The sequence below is a fragment of the Pantherophis guttatus genome, chromosome 6 (assembly GCF_059756535.1).
Source record: "Pantherophis guttatus breed Tessera chromosome 6, ASM5975653v1, whole genome shotgun sequence".
NCBI classification, from domain to species: Eukaryota; Metazoa; Chordata; class Lepidosauria; order Squamata; family Colubridae; genus Pantherophis; species Pantherophis guttatus.
The window spans coordinates 57,380,016-57,388,736 of record NC_142068.1 but is presented as its reverse complement, the minus strand read 5'-3'; positions in this window follow the sequence as shown (position 1 = coordinate 57,388,736).

Here is an 8,721-nt window from a genome sequence, read left to right as displayed (position 1 = left end):
CACGTGCGAGCGCTCTTGAGCCCACAAACATACCAGTAGTTCATGCTTACATTTTTGGGCATAGAATAGTAACTTGATAACAAAACTGCTTTTCTTTGTTTCTTCACAATTGATTCTATAGCCATTATTATTGAGTGTGATCCATCACATTACAGAGTCAGCATATTGCCTCCAACAATCCGGGTCCTCATTTTACTGACTTTGAAAGGATAGAAGGCTGACTTAACCAGAGTCTTATATATATATATATATATATATATATATATATATATATATATATATATATATATATATATATACATACAAATAAACAAACAAACAAACAAATATAAAAAGAAGAAACAGATTACCTAGTTACTTCTTAGATGATGGATATGTTCTCTGTAGCTGACAAAAATTTAGAGACCTATCGAGTTGGCCTCTTTAGTAATATTCCGTCATAAAAGAGAAGAGCTGGATAATGAAAAGGGACCATTCCTTTTCATTCAAGTATTCTAGCACTGGAAACATATTTGTGCCAATCTTTGGCTTCATCAATATTTGTGGATAAGTTAAAGCAGTATTATTTAATTTAGCTCTCATAATATATCTCTCATATAAAATGAAAATCCAAATTACAAGAACATTCATAAAAGCATAATGTATTTATTCCAGAACTCTCCAAAACTGTAATTAGATTATCTAATGTATACTAGACGTTGAAAACTTCCACTTGATTTTAATGTTGTCATCATTATTTTAAAGAATGCCGTAGCCTTGCAAAACAAAACATCCCACTTAATTTATTGCCTTGCACTATTGTACAAGTTCAGCTAATTCTCATGATCAATAATAATAAAACTGTCCACTTCGGTTATGTAGCAGCTAACATGCTCTAGGTTCAAATACAGTAATAAAATATTTTCTTTTTAAATCTTACTAATGGTTATAGCAAACAATTTCTGCGTGCCCTGAATGGATAGAACAGCCATGTACATTTCGGATTAGGTCTTTTAAAAAAATCAATTTCCATACTGCACGCAGAACAATGTAAGCTGCTAAAATCAAACAATCTGCAAAATGAATTATTTTACACTTGTACTCCATTTTATTGGCCATCACTTTGGGAAAAGCATCAATCTGTTAGTATCATATCCCATTTTTAAATGCATAGATAAACACCTGTTTCCTAGAACACGTGGAAATAGTGCAATGCATTGCAGTGATAGGGAAAAAAATCAATTTTTCTCCCAGACATACATTTGTCTAAATGCAGCAAGACCAAAGATGGAGGAAGGACATTGTTTAAAAGGAGAACAATAGGTCAAAAAGCACCAAATATATCAAATCTACTTAAAAATATACTCCACCGTCCCGTTCCTCCCCACCAGTCATACTTAAAACAGGAACTATTAGGGATGCCCAAAATATGTACAGTGGGTTCAGTGGTGAAATGCTACCAGTTTGCACTAGTTCGAGTAAACCAGTAGTGATAAAAACTACCGGTTCAAGCGAACCAGTAGTAAAAAAAAGCTACTGGTTCCTCTGAAACGGTATTTCCAACGATCAGCTGTGCTGCGCCATTTAAAATCGCTAGATTTTAGTGAATCTAAATCGTGCGGCACAGCTGTTCCCCCCTCGCTGTTCTACTTACCTTCCCAAGCCTCCTTTTTCCACGCAACGTGCATATTTGTTGCGCACTGTGCATGTGTGTGCATGCAGCACACGCTTGGTGCACACCGTGCATGTGTGGCCAGCGAACCAGTGGTAAACCAGTTCAGATTTCACCACCGAGTGGGTTGTATTAGTCCCTGAATTTGAAATACAAGAATACATAACTCCAAAGTCAAATTACATGCTTTATTACTTCCCTCCAGCTTTCTAAGAATAGGCATAGTAGAGAATATGTTTATTTCCGATATGAATAGGTGCATATAAATGAAGCAAATGTATAAATGAGTTTTCCTTAATATCTCTGCCATTGCTTAAAAATATTATTGTAATTTTTTAAAAGTTAAATGTCAAGGAAAGGTACAATGAGTATCAATTTCTGCTATTTTTTGCATCAATATAAAAAGAACATCTCTATCACTGTTCTGTCTCTGTTTCTGTCCTGGGCTTGTTTGCATCATCAATCACACAATCCTTATATGAATCAGGAAACAGAAACTCTGAGCATAATTTTTCTTTCTTTTTTTTCATGGATATATCACAAAATATAGTTATCATTTTGCAATGAATTAGGCAAGAATTGCAAACATCAGTAACACATTTTGGAGGTGCTTATTTTAACCATTAATGAATCAGGAACGCAGATTAAGTATATAGGCATCCATCATACATAAGTGATAGTATTTGTACAATTATATCCAATTCTATGAACATTGTTTGTGAAAACTAAACAATTCCGTATCTTATCTTTGTGAATGTAATTTACATTGACTTTATTCATGATGAAGAAACAAAAAAATGGAATATTCACAGAAGGCTGTAGTAAAAGTATCTTAATTTCTACCTCTGGCAACTACAGATACAGAACACTTGAAAAAATGGTGCCTGAAATCCTGAGGAAAGTTTTCCAGTCCTTGTAGACAATTGTGAGCAAGATGGGCCAGTACCTGGCCAAGGATAATATAGGTTCCTTTGTATTTGTCCAGAATTACAAATCCTATGTAAGCCCCATTTATTTCTAACTGAACATATAGACCCAAGCTATAAATCATCTTAACCTCCTCAGTAAGTATTCAATAAATCCAATTAACCTTGATTTGACTTTTTCTAATACAGATCTGTCTGTGTTTGCCTAAGCAGAGCAACCAAATAATGTGAGATTCTTAAAATATTTAACCTTTTAAATATGTTACACAACTGATCTGCTATGCCCAAATGATTATATTATTAACAGTAAAAAATAAACTTTTTCTTGAAGTCCAGCTTGATACTTAGTGAGATCATAGCAACAACATGAAAATAATTTGCCGTTGCCTTTTTCAAATTTTGAGGGCGAAGATATTCCTTGATCAGTCAAAAGGATTACCTTCCTTCCTTAAAATGTCAAATTGCTATACACATTTGGCAATATGATGACATCACTAACAAACAGTGAAAACAATGGATAGATCTAAAAAGATCATTCCATAAATATCAAATTGATCATTTCTGTAAAGTGATGAAAAAACAACAAAGGCATTACTTAAAACCTGCTGTTCTGATATTTTTCATTCAGATTAAACCTGTTCAGCTAATCAAATATGATTCTGTAAGTAAAAATGCATAATCATATAATTAAATTATCTGAGAATAAATACTGAAAATAAGTATTTCATAGACATTATATGGAGTCTGGGTTTTTTTGTTTCTTGACTATGTTAAGGATGTCACCTGTGAATATATTATAATTCAGGGGTGAAATGCTCTCGGTTTGGACCGGATCGGCCCATCTGGTAGCGATGGCGGCAAGTGGTTCAGAGAACTGGTAGCAAAAATCCCTGCACCACCACCACCCACCCATGCCCACCCAATCGCCCGGTCGCCTGCTTGCCGCTTCTTTTAAAAAAATGCTTTTAAAAGGTTAAAAAAGCTCTGAGGATCCCAGCTGAGCTGCCTGATCCTCAGAGCCCTTTTAAACTGAGGTGGCAAATTAAAGCTATAGGCTTGCTTTGACTGCACTGATTGGAATATTTTTGAAGATACCTCTGCATACCTGGATGAACTCACAGATACTGTAACATCATATGTCAGCTTCTGTGAAGACCTATGTGTACCTACAAGGAACTTGTAAATATACAGTAACAATAAACCTTGGTTCACAGCTAAACTTAAGCAGCTACGTCGTTCCAAAGAGGAAGCGTACAGAAAAGGTGATAAAATGCTGTACAAATCAGGCCAGAAATGTATTAGCAAGGGAGATCAGAGCAGCAAAAAGAAGCTACTCTGAAAAGCTAAAGAATCAGTTCTCAACAAATGAACCAGCAAGCATGTGAAAAACTCTTTAAAATATCACCGGTTACAGCAAACCTCTTTCCCAGGCTGAAGGAAATCAACAACTGGCAGATGACTTGAACGTGTTTTACTGCAGGTTTGAAAGGAAACTACAGACACCTACCTCCACAACCCCGATCTCAGATACACCAACAACAGCCAAGCCTCCTACAACTGACCTCATCCCATTGGGTTCACAACCCCTAGTGATCACAAAAAAGGAAGTGCAAGACCTATTTCACAGACAAAAGCCAGGAAAAGCTCCGGGCCCAGACAAGATAACTCCTTCTTGCTTAAAAATCTGTGCTGACCAATTGGCCCCATCTTTACACGAATCTTCAATAAATAACTAGAGATGTGCTATGTTCCTTCTTGCTTCGAACACTCTACTATCATCCCAGTGCCGAAGAAGCCCACCATCAAGGAACTGAATGACTACAGACCAGTTGCTCTAACATCTGTAGTTATGAAAATCTTTGAAAGGCTAGTGCTGTCCCACTTGAAAACCATTACGGATCCGCTGTTAGATCCCTTGCAATTTGCATACCAAGCAAATAGATCAACAGATGATGCTGTTAATATGGCTCTGCACTACATCCTACAACATCTTGAATCTTCAAAGACCTATGCAAGGGTCCTCTTTGTAGACTTTAGTTCAGCATTCAATACAATCATTCCAGACACACTTCTAACTAAGCTAAACCAGCTACAGGTACCTGAACTCACTTGTAAGTGGATCATAAGCTTCCTAACAAACAGGAAGCAGCAGGTGAAGCTAAGCAGAATCACATCAGATACCTGTACAATTAGCACAGGGCCCCCCCCAAGGCTGTGAGCTCTTCCCACTTCTCTTCTCTCTGTATACCAATGTCTGCATCTCTAACGATCCATCTGTTAAACTACTGAAGTTTGCAGATGACACAACAGTTATCGGTTTCATTCGAGACAATGATGAATCTGCATACAGACGGGAGGTTGAACAACTAGCCTCGTGGTGCAACCCGAACAATCTGGAACTGAAAACACTCAAAACCGTAGAAATGGTGGTAGATTTTAGGAGAAACCCTTCCATACTTCCATCTCTCACAATACTAGACAACACAGTATCAAAAGTAGAGACCTTCAAATTTCTAAGTTCTACCATATTGCAAGATCTAAAATGGACACCCAACATTTATTTATTTATTTATTTGTTCAACTTGTATGCCGCCTTTCTCCGAAGACTCAAGGCGGCTTACAATGCATTTAAAAACATATATAAAAACATTAAAACTTAAAACATTAAAAACAATTTAAACCCATTTACACCATTCATGGCCAGATCTCGCCAGATCGCAACAGCGAGATCAACAGCCCCAGGCCTGCCGGAAAAGCCAGATCTTCACCGCTTTTCAGAAGGCCAATAGGGTGGGGATGGTCCGGATCTCAGGAGGTAACTGATTCCAGAGAGCTGGGGCAGCCACAGAGAAGGCCCTCCCCCATGGGCCCACCAGCCGGCATTGTTGACGGGACCCAGAGGAGACCAACTTTGTGGGATCTTACCGGTCGCTGGAAGCTATGCGGTAGAAAGTGGTCTCGAAAATAACCTGGCCCTGAGCCATGTAGGGCTTTAAAGGTAATAACCAACACCTTGAATTGTGACCAGAGACAAATAGGGAGCCAGTGCAGCTCGTGGAAAATTGGTATAATGCGAGTGTATCTAGGTGCACCCACGACAGCACAACTAAGAATGTTCTTTCTGCACCAACTCAGAAAGCTCAAACTGCCCAAGGAGCTGCTGATACAGTTCTACAGAGGAATTATTGAGTCTGACATCTGCACCTCTATAACTGTCTGGTTTGGTTCTGCAACCAAATAAGACAGTCACAGACTTCAGAGGATAATTAGAACTGCAGAAAAAACAATTGCTACCAACCTGCCTTCCATTGATGACCTGTATACTGCACGAATCAAAAAGAGGGCTGTGAAAATATTTACAGATCCCTCACATTCTGGTCATAAATTGTTTCAACTCCTACTCTCAAAGCGACGCTATAGAGCACTGCACACCAGAACAAGACACAATAACAGTTTTTTCCAGAACGCCATCACTCTGCTAAACAAATAATTCCCTCAACATTGTCAAACTATTTACTAAGTCTGCATTACTATTAATCTTCTAATCTAATCTTCTCATCGTTCCCATCACCTATCTCCTCCCGCTTATGACCAAATGACTGTAACCTTGTTGCTGGTATCCTTAAGATTTATATTGACTGTTTCCCTATGACTATCTTTAAGTGTTGTACCTTATGATTCTTGACGAATGTATCTTTTCTTTTATGTACACTGAGAGCATATGCACCAAGACCAATTCCTTGTCTGTCCAATGATACTTGGCCAATAAAAATTCTATTCTATTCTATTCTAACAGCATCTTCTAAGTTATCTCTTACTTCCCTATTCTGATTTCTTTCTGTATTTTATCTGTTCCTATTCATATTTTATCCTAAAGTGATATGCATTATTTATTCTATTTTTCCATTAGGATAATATCATTTTTCTAGTCTGCTTCCCGTTATTTAATCGCTTTCTTCTCTCTTCACATGTTCTCATTCACATCTTCATCTGTTCAGACTTTGGGAAATTTCCCTTCTATTTTATCACTTCTATTACTAATCTGTTAATAGTTTCTTTAATCTTTTATCATAAAAGTTTTATGCCTCTATTGCTTCTGAGTTTTATCACTTTAGTAGATATTTAGTTGGGCAGGGAGGGAGTTCTATTATTTTTTTTTTCCTCTTCTCTCCTAGCATCCCTTAGTCAGTTTTGCCTGCCAAATATCTTGGTTCTGAGATTTCAAGAGTAGCCATATTCTCCTTTTCAAGTGATACAATGTCTGCTTCTTAACCTTTTTTCCGAAGGCTTCTATAGAAATATCCTACTTTGCCTTTAGTTGCTGGACATAGTTTTCAGTGGTAAAGTGAAGGATTTCTCTCTTTTTTTTTGCTATCATGAAATGGTCAACTCCTTCTCTGGCCCTTGGCAGTTTTGGAATAAACAGTTTTGTTGCTAAAGAAAGCTTTATGGATACGTCAATTTATATGTAGCTCAATTTGAGGGATACTTGGTTTTATTTGTTTTAATGCACTAAAATGAATACAGACAATTAACTTATTTATTGTTTTATTTTTCCTCATCTCAGAACATTGGCAGGGATTGGTTTATTGTATTTCAAGTTCTGCAGGAATAGAAATGAAGTAATTTGTTTGCTTATTTGCTTGTTTACAGGCATTGACTAAACATAAAATGTATGTCTAGAATGTTTTGGATGTTGGAAAGCATTAACACTAAATAAATTCATTTCTCTTGGTTTTATAACAATTCTTATTCCAGAATTGGAATTGTAAAGTACCATTTTTAAATAAAAGGTACATCTGATCCTAAGCTATTTTTCAGAAGTTCAGTTTTCCTATTACCTTGTTACCTTTGCAATGTTTCATCGTGTAGGACAAATTATGAATATCAATATAAGGACTGATGTCCCTTATTAGTGGCATTATCCCCCACATGAAACATAACCACAATTATCATGAGAATTATAAGGCTTCTATAAGTAGCACCCCCCCCCCAAAAAAATTAATTTAACTTTTGGGATGAACTTAAAAATTCAAATCAGCATTGTCAGAGAAATAATATATATGTTATTTATTTAGACATGTTTAACTAGTAGTTTTTAAAGCATTTCTTAGTCTGCACCTAGAGGAAGATCAAACAGATTCCTGACAAACCTAGAAGACAACTTTGTCTCTCAAAAAATACAAAAGGGAACTAGAGAATCAGCCATACAGGACTTAATTCTCACTTCGGTGATAAAAGAGATTGAAGTTACAAGAATCTTGTGAGGGAGTGACCATGCTTTATTGGAATTCAACATTATGCAAGAAGAAGGAATAGAAAAATGTCAAACTAGAGTCTTGTACTTTCTCCTTCTTCTTCTTGTGCCATATCCATCATCGGACATTGGCGTTCATGTTGGCAATCCTATTTTTGTCAACAGCTGTATGAAAAAGTGCTGCTGAGTTTTGTCCAAACCAGTCCCTTAGGTTTTGAAGCCATGGTGTTGTTCTTCTGCCTGGACCTCATTGCCTTCAATCATTCCCTGGAGGATTAAGTGAAGGATGCTGTATTTTTCTGGGTGTTGCATCACATGTCCAAAATATTCTAACTTTTGCTTTTTATCTTATACTTTAAGAGAGTTGATTTCAATAAACTTAGAAAAAGCTTGGCAAGGATTCCATGGATGAAAATCCAAAGGGGAAAGCAGTCTAAGAAGCTTGGGAAATTTTGAAAAATGAGATTATAAAAGTCCAGTAGCACAATAGCAATGAAAAAAGAAAAATAAGTCATTTTTAAAGAAACCAACATAGCTGTACAAAGAACTCTATGATAAACTGAAAAACAAAAAGGATAAGTATAAAAGGTTGAAAGAAGGGCACATAACTAAGGCAGAATGTCAGAAAACCACCTGAAACTGCAAAGATGAAGTCAGGAAATCTAAGGCTCAAAATGAACTAAGACTTGTGATAAATGTCAAAAACAACAACAACAAAGCTTCTTTCAACATATACTAGGACAAGAAAAAAGTCAAGAAATGATTATATTAATGGGGCAAAATGGCAAGAAAGTGATGAGCAGTAGGCAGAATTTCTTAAGTCATTTTTTGCATCTGTCTTTACACAAAAGAAAAAGAAACATTTTATAGGTGCAGATTAGGAATGA